The sequence below is a fragment of the Canis lupus genome, chromosome 6, assembly GCF_011100685.1.
Source record: "Canis lupus familiaris isolate Mischka breed German Shepherd chromosome 6, alternate assembly UU_Cfam_GSD_1.0, whole genome shotgun sequence".
NCBI lineage: Eukaryota > Metazoa > Chordata > Mammalia > Carnivora > Canidae > Canis > Canis lupus.
Window position 1 is genome coordinate 45,273,732 of NC_049227.1, and position 17,976 is coordinate 45,291,707.

Sequence of the window (17,976 nt, forward strand, 5' to 3'; positions counted from 1 at the left end):
AGGCCTAATTTCTATACTACTTTCCCTAGTGATCCTGTCTTCTTGAATTTTGTATACTGCCTCCTACCCAAATAGAGATCTAATATTCACACCATTGGAAAGATATTGACCAAGCATTCACAAACAGTACTTTTTTTTTTTTTTTTTTTTTAAGATTTTATGTAGTTATTTGACAGACTGAGAGTGTGCACAAGCAGTAGCAGAGGGAGAGGGAGAAGCAGACTCCCCACTGAGCCAGAAGCCTAATCCCAGGCTCCATTTTAGGACCCTGGGATCATGACCTGAGCTTAAGGCAGACACTCCCCACAAATGACCATTTCTTAACCTTCTCTTTGTCTTGACCAAATTTTAGTCAGCCTTCTCTCTTCCTATAGGTCCTTGAACTTCTGCTTGCCCACACGCCAGAGCAAGCACTAAAAAGTAGAATGTGTTCCTTATTGGCTCCTCTTGGGAATCAGCAAGACACCTTCCTTGCCATATCCAATTGGTCATTTCTCTTTGTTGTCCAACTTCTCTTTAAAAGATTCTGCTTGGGGCACCTGAGTGGCTCAGCTGTTGAGCACCTGCCTTCAGCCCAGGGCGTGATCCTGGAGTCCCGGGATCGAGTCCCACATCGGGCTCCCTGCATGGAGCCTGCTTCTCCCTCTGCCTGCGTCTCTGCCTTTCTCTCTTATGAATAAATAAATAAAATTAAAAATAAACTAATAAATAAAAGATTCTGCTTATCTATGTTTACTCCTCCTTACCTCCTTTACTCCTCCTTACCTATAACAGAAAAGCCTTTTCTGTTGATTTTGAGATGCTTGCAGATTTCTGAGATCAGAGTTTTCTCCCTAATGCAATAGCTTTTCTCCTGAATAAAATCTCTTATCTAAGTCTGAGTTGGTTTTGACAATATCTTGGTTATAATCCCTTAGGAAACTCCCCATTTTCCCTGTTTTTTTTTGTTTTTTTTTTGTTTTTTTGTTTTTTGCTGCACTCCATCTCTTTCCCTTTATGTCCTGATCTCCTGACTATTTCTTGGCAAAAACATCCAGCAACATTTTCCCATACATCCTGTTCCCTGCCCTGAGGAATGAGCCTGCATTATCAAATATAATATTGATGTTAAATTTAGAACATATTTCCTTTCAGACTAATTAAAGTCAACATCTTACACTGAGCAAAAGACTAAATATCTTCCCAAGTTTAAGGGAAAATACTGTGATTCAATATAAAAATATACTCGCTATGTATCATGCAGCAGGGAGGAGCAAAAAGAAAACATGAACAATCTATTTTGTCAACTTTCCTTTTACTCTGCTTGACTATGTCAATTAAAATAGTGTTTTGTAGATGAATTTCCATACTAAATTTAATTAATATGTTGGTTCATGTGCTTATTATATGGGAATCATTGCTTTGTTTTTCTATCCCCATTGAGGTTATTAACATGTCCCAATTTAGTATTATCTGAAAATAACATGAATGGCTTTCTCTTCTCTTATAAGAACAAACAAGAAGGCTAAATCACTCATATTGCACCCTGCCCCCATTGTATCTTAATTGCTGCTTTTCTCATCTTAATTCCATTTAATTATTACCTTCCCATAGCTTCTTATCATGTGCAAGTCACCCTACATACAGCAGTGAAAAATGGATTCCTGAACCATCATTTAGATCCTGGCATTCTTTCTTCTAGAAGCCTACAATTTTCTTTTGAGGCATGTCATAACAAAATTCTCTACCTCTTCTCTAGTTCCTGGTCTTCAGCTGATGGCCAAGCAGGTTCACATAATATACACACACCTCACCTTAACTCTCAGAGCATATCCATATTACTCTGCCTTTCGTTCATCCACTGCCTTGAATTCTTCCAAACATCTTTGGTGTGTTTGAATTTGTTGCCTTCCTGTGATTATACTTATATTATATATATCAATATTAATATATTAATATATTAATATTAATTTATATTATATACTTTTATTATATATATAGTAAATAATTTAAGCTTGCCTGTATACTTTTAAATTCCAGATACACTTCTTTGATTTTTTAGAAATGCCTACTCTTTTGAATTAATTTCTTTGCCTTTCTTTTTTCTTTTTCTCATATGTTCACATTTTCCATACAGTTTAACTATTATGATCTCTAAATCAACTAGAAAATAGTAGCTACTATTAAAAAATACTAGGAAACAGTATTTTCTAAACATTATCTTTAATTATCACAACTTCAGAGGCAGGGAAACTATTTAAAGAAGATGATGTAGGACCCCTAGTCTCACCTATACGACAATGCCTCTGTAATTTGAAATGAGCATGAGCAAGCCTGCTTTGGGTGTGGAAATATGCAGCACTTTGGGGAGTATTATATCAACATATAAATGCAGGCAACCCTACTTGAGAACTCACAAGCCACTTGAGTCTTGTTGCTTCTCTTGCTAAGTTTGATCAGGTTAGTTGTGCACCTGCCCTGTTCTGACAAATACTAGACTCTACTGCTGAAGAAAAAACAGAAACCCAACCTTTGGTGTCCTGTGTGTCCTACTAGGACTGGAACTGTCTGAGCAGCCTAATGCCGGACATGTTCTTGCTGGCCACATCTCACCCTGGGGTGGCTGTGCCCGCCCAAAGGGTCACTAGAGCAAGAAGCCAACATTAAGAACAATAATACAAAATAACAGCAAGAATTCTCACAGCTGATATTCACTAATCGGGGTCTGCCAAGTGCTGTGTGGGGCACTTTATACAATCATTTTAGCTCATCCTGATAAACCATAGGAAGATAGACTTGTGTCTACAAATTTAAGAAGTTTATCTCACAATTTGAAATCCATAAGCATTTCAAATATATTAGGAATGTCTTCACTTCAGCCTTTGGTCCTCTCTTACATAGTTGAGAATCTCAGGCTCTCTGCTCATGCTTACATTGGTAGAGAAAAAACAAATAGGAGAAGCATACTGTATGTTTTTACTATTACGTAGTCTAATGCACATATTTGCTATAGTAAAAGTATGCTGTAGTTTGTGGTGGGTGCATAAATAGTGACCATATAATTTATCACCAAAGCATGGACACTTTTAAGGCTGAATGTGGCCATTAAGAATCTGTTAACAGGTGTCAATGCATATGCATCAGATGTAACTGAGACTGTCCCCAGGAGAGTAAGAAACATGGTCACCTTATGCCTAAGCCATGGTCAGCTCGCTATATAATACTGAAATGTTTCTGGATGCAGACCAATTAGGTGACATGTTATTTACCTATTATATGAAATACATGCAATGAGAAGTTAAAATATTTTCGGAATTACAAATTATGCATTTTACTATCCAGTTAATTTGATTATAAAGAAGTAATTGATAGTCAAGCTTTTTATTACAATTCTATTAGTAAGATTTCCAAAAAATGATGGCATCATATTACATTAGTAAGTTAGATAAAAAATTACTGTCCATTATCTTCACCTCATTACATGATTAAAGTGAGGGACAAAATAAAATGGTTAGAAATAACCAAAATACTAATTATAACAATATATGATTTTCATAGTTTTATATTATTGCTTATTAGTATTTAGATTTCATGGTGCATTAAGATACTCTTTGGATTATGTCAGTTTCCTACTTAGAGCCTTTCAAATTTTACCTCCAGAAAATATTGTCTCCTTACCATGACTGCAAACTTGTCTCTTTTGTGCTATCCAATATAGTAGACCACACAGGTGGCCATTTAAATTTAAAATTAAATAAATTCGAATTGAGTAAAGTTAAAAATTTAGATCCTCCAATACAGTAAGCACATTTCAAGTGCTCAATAGACTAGGTGGCTAACGGCAACTATGTTAGACAATGCAAAATAGAAAATATTCATCATCACCGAAAGCTCTAATAAATATTCCTATACTTGTTATCTACTGTTTGCTCCAGATAATTGCTGCTTTTGGCAAATTAGACTTGTTCCCATTATCTAAGAGATTACACCTTGTTTTCTTTTTTCCCATTTTGCTCAGGTTAACACTATGACTTGGAATACTTTTACTACTTGAAGAATTCATATATTTATCCATACAAAAATATGATTATTTTTTGTCTTTTTTGTTTTGTTCTGGTGATATCAGAAAGTTTGTTAGGTGTTAGAGAGAAAAAGACAAGAAACATAGTCTTTGCTCTGAAAAGTTACAGTCTAATGGGGGAAAGTGACAAATAGACAAGTGGGTACAGATGATCTCTCTAAGACAAGTAGGCAGCAAGTTTCACAGGAGCAGAACACTCCTATCAGAAACTAGCAATTTACAGTAAATGCTCCTGTAAAAGATGGCACATGATCTGAACCTAGAAGCATAATAGGAGTTTGGAAAATGAATTTCAAAAGGAGAATGGAGATGAGTAGAATGATCTGAGAGAGCATGAGCCAATTTGGAAATTGAGCATCACTGTAACTAGATTTCAGTCCACAGGAAGTTCACTGCAATACCAGACCACGACACCTGGATCATGTAAGAGCTCAGTTGCCATATTGAGAATGCTGGTTTTATTTGAAAACCTAAAAAGCCACTGATAGACTAAATGCAGGGATGTGACAAGATCAGATTTTTGTTTTTGCGCAGAATACCCTAGCAACAAAGAAGGGAGTGACTGGAGAAGAAGGTCATTTAGAAGACCTATTCATAATCTAGGTAACAAATAATAAGGGCCTAAATTAATGTGACTGTTGGGTAGGAAGGAAGGCTCTGAGAGATTACAATGCATAATTGATCATAGTTATTAGCCATTTCAGATACCACCTTCAGGTTGAAGCCTTCCACATCTGAGAATCTGTGTGCTTAAATTATTATGGCACTTATTTACTGATTTTTAGTGCTATCTTCCACTATTGATATCCTTGACACCAGAGACTGTGGTATACACTTCCTATTATCCCTTACAGTGAGTAGCCCAGACCTTTGCTTTAATGAGCACTTGATATATATTTGATTACTGATAGGTTGCTTTCAAATCAAAAGTAATATTGTTGAGCAAATGCCTAAGTGAACTCTAGTAACAAAGGACATATAAGGGAAATAATGAAAAGAACTTATGGGTGGCACGGTTGGTGCTTTCATATCACACTATGTTACTTGGCTGTATTTCTCAGAATGTTAATTAAATAACAAAACGTGTAATTGTTGAGCTTTGGTCTTTCACACTAGGGTATATACATTTTATTACTGTACGAATCATGGCTGTCTAGCTTATTGTCGAATTCTATTTTCTAGAATGGTTTCTATATTATAGTTGAAGCTTAATAAATATTTAGGGAATGAATGATTCTGAACTTCATAGATGAGAGAGAAATTACCATTAGTGGACCACACATTATTTTCTGGCCATTATCCTAGTATACAGTCTTATAAATATTATGTCTTTTATTTATCAAAATATGAGTATTAGAACATCAGAAAAATAAATATCAGTAACCCCTTTTTTTCCAGTTGAAGAAACTCTGGTTCAGAGAGTCTAGATGACTTACAGACTAGCTGATGAACAGTAGTCCTGGAACTTTTTTTTTTTTAAAAGATTTTATTTATTTATTCATGACAGACACAGAGAGAGAGGCAGAGACACAGGCAGAGGGAGAAGCAGGCTCCATGCGGGGAGCCTGATGTGGAACTCGATCCCAGGTATCCAGGATCACACCCGGGGCTGAAGGTAGGCACTAAGCCGCTGAGCCACCCAGGGATCCCAGTAATCCTGGAACTTGAAGGCAATTTCTTCTGTGTCCAACATCCATAGGTTTTTTTGCTAAAGTAACTTGCCCTTTATCTTCCAAGTATGGAAATTCCATCTGTGAGAGGATATTTGTAACACATAAATATCACTGAGCATTAGATCTCCTTAGTGGGCTATTGTTTAGATTGGCAACCACCTACTCAATGCTTCTAAAGTACCAATCATGGTTTGAGACAAAGACAATGAATAATAAATGGTCCCTGTCGTAAAGGACCCCACACTAGTGGTGGAGACAAATACTCATGTAGATAATTTCAGCAGTAAGGAATGGGTGGGTAAGTGGCTCAGAGAACTTTCTCAGCCCCAAACTATATGCATATGCAACAGAAACTAGCTGTAGTTTAATTTTCCTCAGCACTGATAAATGTTGGAACAAGAAGTGAGATGAAATGAAACAAGGAAACCTGATTAGGCTTTCTGTCCCAAATTATGATGCTTGAACTTAATTATGTAAACACTGAGAAATAGCCATTTTATGCAAGGTACTGAAATAGTTGTACCTGGTTGACTCTGGTTTCCTTTAAAAAAAAAAAAGGGATTTAAAGGATGGACTCCATTTTCTCTCCCCCTGTCCTCTAAACTCTGGTAGGGTCTCTACCCTCACTATTTCACTGAGACCATGTGTAGGTCACAAATGACTTTCACTTTGTCAAAACTGAGTATTTTCATTACTTATCTTATTTGACTCAAAGCAGCATTACCCCAGGTATTCATTCTCTCCATCTTAAAACACATTTTTTTTTCTTGACCTGTAATACTCTTGTTATTTCTCTTCTTAAGCTCAATTGCTCTTGTGATTCTTAAACCTTGGAGTGAACCAGTCCTCCATTATCCCCTCCCTTTATAGCAACATAATCCACCTAGTAGACCTATCTTGTCCCCAGCTTTAAACATAAGTCATATGCAGTAACTTCTAAATTTATATCGTCTGCCTTTTACTTTCCTTTGAATTCCAAACTGGACTTCAAGTCCCTGACACCTCCATGGGTATATCAATAATAATCTCACAGTTCTTTTTCTAAGAGAGCTAGCATGCGTGAAGGGAGGGACAGAGAGAGGGAGAGAGAGAATCTCACACCGACACTGTGCTGAGTATGAAGCACAATGTGGGACTCAATCTCACCACCCTGAGATTATAACATAAGGTGAAATCAAGAGTCAGATGCTTAACTAAACCACATAGGCACCCCAAGACACGCTTTTGATACCACTACCACTCACACATCCGTGATTTTAATGGGTTATATCACATTGATCGAGCCTTGATTTGTCCTTTTGGTCACTATTCTCAGTACCAGTGACTCCTGCCACTATATACAAATGTACCCCAAATGGCCATTGCTGCCACTTCTATTGGTACCACTCTACTCTAGCAAACCGTTGTTATATCTCAAACACTCCAAATTATCCACCTAAATGGTCTCCTTGTTACCACCCCTTCCTGATTGCAATTCATTTCTCACAATCAGAGTGATCTGATAAAGATATAAGTTCTGTTTCCCATTAAATCCTCCTCATACTGGCTTTAAAACCTCTACTGAAGTTACACATTTTCTGATACATACACCATGTCTTATTATCCATAAGACTCACAACCCAATAAACATCTCTGTCTTCCTCAAACATGATCAGTTCATTTACAACATTGGACTAGCCATTCTTTCTGCTTGAATTACTCTTCCAGACAATTTCACATGGCTGCCTTCATCTTGTCATTCAATCTCAGTTCAAATGCCACCTCCTTAACGAAACCCCTTCAGACCCCCAATCATTTTCTATCACATCCAGTTAATTCTCTGCATAGCACGTATTGTAATCTGTTGTTTTCTATTGCTTATTTTTATTACATTGTCTCTCTGTCTCTGACTTCAATTACTATTCACAAACTAGGAAAACTACTCAAGAGTAGAGATTTTGTGTTGCTCATTCTGTGTCCCTAAGTCCTAAAATAGGCAATGTGGTAAATAAGTCTAAAGCAAAAGCTAAAGATGGAACCTGGAGGGAATGATAGAATGAAAGACAGTGGTAAACACATGAAATAGGCTAACACAGTCTCCGGTTAGGTGAACTACTATGAGGTAATATATGTCACAGAAGCCACAAAAAATAGAAAGTAAGAAGAAATCACTGCAAAACTATATCAAAAGTGGCAGAGATCCAATAAAATAGGATTGCAAGAAGTAAGTGTTCAATGGATTTTGCAAAATGCATGGTTTGGTCTCTCATGACTTCGGTCACAGTTGTGTCAGAGAAGTGAAGACCGCTGAAGGCAGATAATAGGAGTGGCTGGAGGTAAGTGGAAGGAAAGGTAAGAGAAAAGGGAATATGACACTTTTTCAATGGGCTTAACTAAGGAAGAAGAGTTGGGGTGTCAGGCATGGAGGTACTCTAGATGGAGAGATGGCATGATGTGCTGAGAGATATTTGAGGGAAAAGAAATATTAGAGAGAAAGAACTTGGGGATAAAAAAGAAATGCAGCCAAGTCCCAGAGGCAGCAAACAGGAATGGAGATTGACCTCAAGAAAAACAAAATGAATGAAGGAGATGCTTCTAGTTTGAGGTAGTTCATGTTGATGTTTTAAATTTTCTTGTTAAGTGGCAAGTCAGCCTTCTGAAAAAAAATAAAAAAGGAAAGTTCAGTATTAGGTAGAATCCTTGGAGAGGGTGGTAAAAGTTTGGAATTTTTTGTGAAGTGAGAGACACATCTGACACAGGAGTCGTAAAAACATTTTAATATGGTTAGGTTGAGACCCACTGAATTTGAAAACATTCAAAACATTTGAAAACACAATGTACAATATTAGAAAGAGCTCAGTATGTTGGGTGTGGGATTGGATGAGAGGAATTTGGAAATTAACTAAGGACCAGAGAATTCCTGGAAGGTTCTGGCATAAAAGCAGAATTGAGAGTATTGGTAGTTCAAGTGATCAATTATGTATTTTAAAATGGTGAGGCCAATAAATACTATTTATTACTATGGGTTGGAATTAGAGAATTAAACTACAAACTAAATCATGGGTTGTGTAGGAAAACTTCAGAAGGGTATGCTTTTATTTCTTCTTCTTTTTTTTTTTTTTTCAAAATAAAAGCATCTTTCTTTTCTGATAAAATGTGTTTAACAGCACCCCAAGGGAGGTGCCCCATACACTGGCAAGTTATGTAGCCATGCAGGCATCTGGTTCAAAGCGCCAGTGGAAACTAACATCCAGCCTACACAGTCTGCTCCCTCCAGGTAGAAGGAAGGGGAAGAGATGTTTCATTCACACAGGCATGGGTCCAATGTAGAGGTAATCACTGTTGAGTACTTCAGTGAACATCTTCTAGATGTTACTCTATGGCACAGGCAAATTTATGTAAATAGAATCACACTGGGCATACTGTTTTATAAGATTTCTTAAACCTGAAAAATATAATTCTGTTTTGTCTTCCTGTCAACTGGTATATCTATGAGCCTTAATTTTGGCAGTGCTGTATGGTCCCATTATGTAGGTATGTATGTATTTATCTATTAGTTTCAGAGGTAGAATTTAGTGATTCATCAGTTGCATATAACACCCACTGCTCATTACATCAATGATGTAATCAATGTAATCAATCAATGTAGTCAATGATGGGCCCTCCTTAAGGCCCATCACCCAATTATCCTTCCCCTCCACCCCCAGCAACCTTTAGTTTGTTTCCTAGAGTTCTCTTATGGTTTGTTTCTCTATTTTCATCTTATTTCATTTCTCCTTCCCTTCCCCTATGTTCATCTGTTTTGTTTCTTAAATTCCACATGTGAGTGAAATCATATGGTATTCGTCTTTCTCTGACTGACTTATTTTGCTTAGCAGAATACACTCTAGTTCTATCCACGTCTTTGCAAATGGCAAGATTTCATTCTTTTGATGATGAGGAGTAACATTCCATTTCATATATATACACGTATATAGGCATACATATACACATACACACACATATATATATATATATATATATATATATATATATATAATCACATCTTCTTTATCCATTCATCTGTTGATGGATATCTGGGCTTTTTTTCATATTTTGGCAATTGTAGACATTTCTGCTATGAACATTGGGGTGTATGTGTCCCTTCAAGTTACTATTTTTGTACCCTTTGGATAAATACCTAGTAATGCAATCGCTGTGTCGTAGGTTTATGAGGAACCTCCATAGTGTTTTCCAGAGTGGCTGCACCAGTTTGCATTTCCACCAGCAGCATAAGAGGGTTCCCCTTTCCCTGTATCTTTGCCAACATCTGTCATTTCCTGACTTGTTAATTTTAGTCATTCTGACTGGTGTGAGGTGGTATCTCACTGTGGTTTTGATGGGCATTTCCCTGATGCTGAGTGATGTTGAGCGTTTTTTTCATGTATTTGTTAGTCATTTATATGTATTTTTTTGAGAAATGTCATGTCTTCTGCCCATTTCTTGACTGGATTTTTTGGGGTTTTTTGGGTGTTGAGTTCGGTAAGTTCTTTTTAGATTTTGGATACTAGTCCTCTATCTTTTTTAAATATTTAATTTATTTATTTGACACAGAGAGAGAGAGCACAGGCAGGGAGAGTGGCAGGCTGAGGGCCTCGGAGGGAGCCCAATGTGGGACTCCATCCCAGAACCCTGAGATCATGACCTGATCCGAAGGCAGAGGCTTAACCAACTGAGCTACCCAGGTGCTCCATGAGTCCTTTATCTGATAAGACATTTGCAAATATCTTCTCCCATTCTGTAAGTTGCTTTTAGGTTTGGTTGACTATTTCCTTTACTATGCAAAAGCTTTTTATCTTGATGAAGTCCCAATAGTTCATTTTTGCCTTTCTTTCTCTTGCCTTTGGAGATGTGTTTAGCAAGAAGTTGCTATGGCTGAGGTCAGAAAGGTTGCTGCCTGTGTTGTCTTCTAGGATTTTTTTTAAAATAAATTTATTTTTATTGGTGTTCAATTTACCAACATACAGAATAACACCCAGTGCTCATCCCCTCAAGTGCCCCCCTCAGTGCCTGTCACCCATTCACCCCCACCTGCCGCCCTCCTCCCCTTCCAACACCCCTAGTTCGTATCCCAGAGTTAGGAGTCTTTATGTTCTGTCTCCCTTTCTGATATTTCCCCACATTTCTTCTCCCTTCCCTTATATTCCCTTTCACTATTATTTATATTCCCCAAATGAATGAGAACATATAATGTTTGTCCTTCTCCGACTGACTTACTTCACTCAGCATAATACCCTCCAGTTCCATCCACGTTGAAGCAAATGGTGGGTATTTGTCATTTCTAAAGTCTGAGGAATATTCCATTGTATACATAAACCACATCTTCTTTATCCATTCATCTTTCGATGGACACCGAGGCTCCTTCCACAGTTTGGCTATTGTGGCCATTGCTGCTAGAAACATCGGGGTGCAGGTGTCCCGGCATTTCATTGCATCTGTATCTTTGGGGTAAATCCCCAGCAGTGCAATTGCTGGGTCGTAGGGCAGGTCTATTTTTAACTCTTTGAGGAACCTCCACACAGTTCTCCAGAGTGGCTGCACCAGTTCACATTCCCACCAACAGTGTAAGAGGGTTCCCTTTTCTCCGCATCCTCTCCAACATTTGTGGTTTCCTGCCTTGTTAATTTGCCCTATTCTCACTGGTGTGAGGTGGTAACTCATTGTGGTTTTGATTTGTATTTCCCTGATGGCAAGTGATGTAGAGCATTTTCTCATGTGCATGTTGGCCATGTCTATGTCTTCCTCTGTGAGATTCCTGTTCATGTCTTTTGCCCATTTCATGATTGGATTGTTTGTTTCTTTGGTGTTGAGTCTAAGAAGTTCTTTATAGATCTTGGAAACTAGCCCTTTATCTGATACGTCATTTGCAAATATCTTCTCCCATTCTGTAAGTTGTCTTTTAGTTCTGTTGACTGTATCCTTTGCTGTGCAAAAGCTTCTTATCTTGATGAAGTCCCAATAGTTCATTTTGCTTTTGTTTCTTTTGCCTTCGTGGATGTATCTTGCAAGAAGTTACTGTGGCCGAGTTCAAAAAGGGTGTTGCCTGTGTTCTCCTCTAGGATTTTGATGGAATCTTGTCTCACATTTAGATCTTTCATCCATTTCGAGTTTATCTTTGTGTATGGTGAAAGAGAGTGGTCTAGTTTCATTCTTCTGCATGTGGATGTCCAATTTTCCCAGCACCATTTATTGAAGAGACTGTCTTTCTTCCAATGGATAGTCTTTCCTCCTTTATCGAATATTAGTTGACCATAAAGTTCAGGGTCCGCTTCTGGGTTCTCTATTCTGTTCCATTGATCTATGTTTCTGTTTTTGTGCCAGTACCACACTGTCTTGATGACCACAGCTTTGTAGTACAACCTGAAATCTGGCATTGTGATGCCCCTAAATATGGTTTTCTTTTTTAAAATCCCCCTGGCTATTTGGGGTCTTTTCAGATTCCACACAAATCTTAAAATAATTTGTTCTACTCTCTGAAGAAAGTCCATGGTATTTTGATAGGGATTGCATTAAACGTGTAAATTGCCCTGGGTAACATTGACATTTTCACAATATTAATTCTTCCAATCCATGAGCATGGAATATTTTTCCATCTCTTTGTGTCTTCCTCAATTTCTTTCAGAAGTGTTCTATAGTTTTTAGGGTATAGATCCTTTACCTCTTTGGTTAGGTTTATTCCTAGGTATCTTATGCTTTTGGGTGCAATTGTAAATCGGATTGACTCCTTAATTTCTCTTTCTTCAGTCTCATTGTTAGTGTATAGAAATGCCACTGATTTCTGGGCATTGATTTTGTATCCTGCCACGCTACCAAATTGCTGTATGAGTTCTAGCAATCTTGGGGTGGAGACTTTTGGGTTTTCTATGTAGAGTATCATGTCATCGGCAAAGAGGGAGAGTTTGACTTCTTCTTTGCCAATTTGAATGCCTTTAATGTCTTTTTGTAGTCTGATTGCTGAGGCTAGGACTCCAGTACTATGTTGAATAGCAGTGGTGAGAGTGGACATCCCTGTCTTGTTCCTGATCTTAGGGGAAATGCTCCTAGTGCTTCCCCATTGAGAATGATATTTGCTGTGAGCCTTTCGTAGATGGCTTTTAAGATGTCGAGGAATGTTCCCTCTATCCCTACACTCTGAAGAGTTTTGTTCAGGAATGGATTCTGTATTTTGTCAAATGCTTTCTCTGCATCTAATGAGTGGATCATATGGTTCTTGGTTTTTCTCTTGCTGATATGATGAATCACATTGATTGTTTTATGAGTGTTGAACCAGCCTTGTGTCCCGGGGATAAATCCAACTTGGTCATGGTGAATAATTTTCTTAATGTACTGTTGGATCCTATTGGCTAGTATCTTGTTGAGAATTTTTGCATCCATGTTCATCAGGGATATTGGTCTGTAATTCTCCTTTTTGGTGGGGTCGTTGTCTGGTTTTGGAATTAAGGTGATGCTGGCCTCATAGAACGAATTTGGAAGTACTCCATCTCTTTCTACCTTTCCAAACAGCTTTAGTAGAATAGGTATGGTTTCTTCTTTAAACGTTTGATAGAATTCCCCTGGGAAGCCATCTGGCCCTGGACTCTTGTGTCTTGGGAGGTTTTTGATGACTGTTTCAATTTCCTCCCTGGTTATTGGCCTGTTCAGGTTTTCTATTTCTTCCTGTTCCAGTTGTGGTAGTTTGTGGCTTTCCAGGAATGCATCCATTTCTTCTAGATTGCCTAACTTATTGGCGTATAGCTGTTCATAATATGTTTTTAAAATCGTTCGTATTTCCTTGGTGTTGGTAGTGATCTCTCCTTTCTCATTCATGATTTTATTAATTTGAGTCTTCTCTCTCTTCTTTTTAATAAGGCTGGCTAATGGTTTATCTATCTTATTAATTCTTTCAAAGAACCAACTCCTGGTTCTGTTGATCTGTTCCACAGTTCTTCTGGTCTCGATTTCGTTGAGTTCTGCTCGAATCATTATTAACTCTTTTCTTCTGCTGGGTGTAGGGTCCATCTGCTCTTTTTTCTCTAGCTCCTTTATGTGTAAGGTTAGCTTTTGTATTTGAGTCTTTCCAGTTTTTGAATGGATGCTTGTATTGCGATGTATTTCCCCCTTAGGACTGCTTTTGCTGCATCCCAAAGATTTTGAACGGTTGTATCCTCATTCTCATTAGTTTCCATGAATCTTTTTAATTCTTCCTTAATTTCCTGGTGACCCTTTTATCTTTTAGCAGGATGGTCCTTAACCTCCACGTGTTTGAGATCTTACCAAACTTCTTGTTGTGATTTAGTTCTAATTTCAAGGCATTATGGTCTGAGAATATGCAGGGGACAATCCCAATCTTTTGGTATCGGTTCAGACCCGATTTGTGACCCAGTATGTGGTCTATTCTGGAGAGAGTTCTATGTGCACTTGAGAAGAATGTGTATTCAGTTGAGTTTGGATGTAAAATTCTGTAGATACCTGTGAAATCCATCTGGTCCAGTATATCATTTAAAGCTCTCGTTTCTTTGGAGATGTTGTGCTTAGAAGAAATTTCGAGTATAGAAAGAGCTAGATTGAAGTCACCAAGTATAAGTGTATTATTATCTAAGTATTTCTTCACTTTGGTTATTAACTGATTGATATATTTGGCAGCTCCCACATTCGGGGCATATATATTGAGGATTGTTAAGTCCTCTTTTTGGATAGATCCTTTAAGTATGATATAGTGTCCCTCTTCATCTCTCACTACAATCTTCGGGGTAAATTTTAGTTTATCTGATATAAGGATGGCTACCCCTGCTTTCTTTTGAGGACCATTTGAATGGTAAATGGTTCTCCAACCTTTTATTTTTAGGCTGTAGGTGTCCTTCTGTCTAAAATGAGTCTCTTGTAGACAGAAAATAGATGGGTCCTGCTTTTTTATCCAGTCTGAAACCCTGAGCCTTTTGTTGGGGTCATTAAGTTCGTTCACGTTCAGAGTTACTATTGAAAGGTATGAGTTTAGTGTCATCATGATATCTATTCAGTCCTTGTTTTTGTGGATTGTTCCACTGAACTTCTTCTTCAAGGGGAATTTTAAGAGTCCCCCTTAAAATTTCTTGCAGAGTTGGTTTGGAGGTCACATATTCTTTCAGTTCCTGCCTGTCTTGTAAGCTCTTTATCTCTCCTTCCATTTTGAATGAGAGCCTTGATGTATAAAGTATTCTTGGTTGCATGTTCTTCTCATTTAGGACCCTGAATATATCCTGCCAGCCCTTTCTGGCCTGCCAGGTCTCTGTGGAGAGGTCTGCTGTTACCCTAATATTCCTCCCCATTAAAGTCAGGGATTTCTTGTCTCTTGTTGCTTTAAGGTTCTTCTCTTTATCTTTGGAATTTGCAAGCTTCACTATTAAATGTCGAGGTGTTGAATGGTTTTTATTGATTTTAGGGGGGGATCTCTCTATTTCCTGGATCTGAATGCCTGTTTCCCTTCCCAAATTAGGAAAGTTTTCAGCTATGATTTGTTCAAATACATATTCTGGCCCTCTGTCTCTTTTGGCGCCCTCGGGAACCCCAATTAAATGTAGGTTTTTCTTCCTCAGGCTGTCGTTTATTTCCCTTAATCTGTCTTCATGGTCTTTTAATTGTCTGTCTCTTTTTTCCTCAGTTTCCCTCTTTGCCATCAACTTGTGTTCTATGTCACTCACTCGTTCTTCCACCTCGTTAACCCTCGTTGTTAGGACTTCTAGTTTGGATTGCATCTCATTCAATTGATTTTTAATTTCTGCCTGATTGGATCTAAATTCTGCAGTCATGAAGTCTCTTGAGTCCTTTATGCTTTTTTCTAGAGCCACCAGTAGCTGTATAATAGTGCTTCTGAATTGGCTGTCATTGAATTGTAATCCAGATTTTGTAACTCTGTGGGAGAGAGGACTGTTTCTGATTCTTTCTTTTGAGGTGAGGTTTTCCTTCTAGTCATTTTGCTCAGTGCAGAGTGGCCAAAAACAAGTTGTATTGGGAAAAGGAGAAAAAGAGAGGAGAGAAAGAAAGAAAGAAAAGAGAAAAAGAAAGAAGGAAGAAAAAAAGAAAAAAAAAAGAAGAAAAAGAGAAAGAAAAAGAAAGAAAGGAAAAAAAGGGGGTGGGGGAAGCAAACAAATCAAAAAGCAAAAACAAAACAAAACAAAACAAAACAAAACAAAAAACAAACCACGGGGGAGTATCTTCTGATTCTGTGTACTTTAAGTCCCTTGACTTCCCCTGGAACTTGTCCGTCTAGTTGGTCTTCTGGAGGAGGGGCCTGTTGTGTTGATTTTCAGGTGTTAGAACTTGGGGGAGCTGCTGTGCCCCCTGCCTGGTGCAGGGCTCAGTGGGGGTTGTTTACCCCGTGAGGCGCCGGGAGGAACAGCCCCAGTGGCGGGGCCAGCTCTGGAGCCCTGGATTCAGCCCCCGCAGTAACTCCGGAGCTCTCCGTCTGCAGGGCCTGGAGGCTCCGGGGCGGGGCCGCTGATCTGCTCAGCTGGGGCAGGAGCGTCCTTGCTGTCCTGGGCCCTCCCGGCCTCTGCCTGTCCCGGGGGGAGGCCGGATCCTGGGCTGTGTCCCGGCGCCCTGTGCTCCGGGGCCTGCGCTGTTGGATTCGCGCTCCCGCCCCGCAGCCCCCTCCGCGGAGCCATCCCCGAGCCCCCCGGAGCTGCTCTCGCCCCGCAGCCCCCTCCGCGGAGCCGCCCCCTCCCCCCTCCGAGCTGCTCCGGGTCCCGCCGTGCGCGCTGCAGCCCTTAGGGAGCTCGGCGCATCTCCCGGGGCGCAGGTGTCTGTTAGTGTCCCGGGGAGCCCGAGGGCATCCCCTCCCTCCTGGGTCCTGCTCCACCTCCCTGCGAGCCCCTTTCCGCCCGGGAAGGTCGGTGCAGCTCCTGCGTCTCCAGGTCGGGGCTCTCCTGTCCTGGGGACACTCGCCCCGGCCTCACCCCGGCTCCTCGCGGGCCCCCCCCCACCCTTGGAGGCCTTTTGTTTCTTTATTTCTCCCCCCGCCGCCCCGCCCCCGTCTTCCCACCTTGATAGAAGCGTGAACTCTTCTCACTGTAGCATTCCAGCTGTTCTCTCTTTAAATCTCAGGCCGAATTCGTAGATTTTCAGGATGATTTGAAGGTTTTCTAGGTAATTTGGTGGAGACAGGTGATTTGGGGACCCTGCTCTTCCGTCATCTTGCCCCTCCTCTCTCGTCTTCTCCGATTTTGATGGATTCCTGTCTCACATTTAGGTCTTTCATCCATTTTGAATTTATTTTTGTATAGTATTGAAAATATTGTATTGCACTGAAAGTGAATCAAGGGGCAGCCCGGGTGGCTCAGCGGTGTAGCGCCGCCTTCAGCCCAGGGCGTGATCCTGGAGACCCAGGATTGAGTCCCACATCGGGCTCCCTGCATGGGGCCTGCCTCTCCCTCAGCCTGGCCTGTGTCTCTGCCTCTCTCTCTCTGTCGCTCATGAATAAATAAATAAAATATTTAAAAAAAAGAAAGTGAATCAAGGAATTGATTTCATTTACAATTGCACCATTATTTACTTAATAGATAATCTAATGATAAATATTGAGGTTCTTAAGAAATATTATTCCATTTTATATTCCCACCAGTAGCATATGATAGCACCCAATTTCTTTCAATCTCATCCCAAATCGCTTTTAAAAAATCTTGAATATTTTATCCAATCTTATAGACAAAAAAGAAATATCTCAATGTTATTTTCAATTCTTTGATTTTGTTGATATACTGGGCATATTCATTTGCATTTCTTTTCTAGTAGATTTTCTATTCACCACTAAGAATCAGTAAAGTATGGAGATGAAGCTCACAAATTTTCAAATCAGTGTATCCATTTTTGGGATGCCTGGGTGGCTCAACGATTGAGCATCTGCCTTTGGCTCAGGGTATGACCCCAGAGTCCAGAGATGGAGTCCCACATTGGAATCCCCTGCAGGGAGCCTGCTTCTCCCTCTACTTGTGTCTCTGCCTCTGTCTGTGTGTCTCTCATGAATAAATAAATAAAATCTTAAAAAAAAATAGCATATCCATGTTCAAAAACTACTTACTAGCTATATGGCCTTGATCACATTAGTTTTCCCTTTGACCTCATTGTTTTTGGAGGATTTAGATAATATAAATAAAATGCTTAGAAAATTCCCTACAGATAGTAAATGCTATTTAAGTAGTAACTATTGTTTTTGTTATTCAAATCACTTAATCTTTTTTTTTTTCTTTTCTGAGTATAGCATTATAGTTAAGA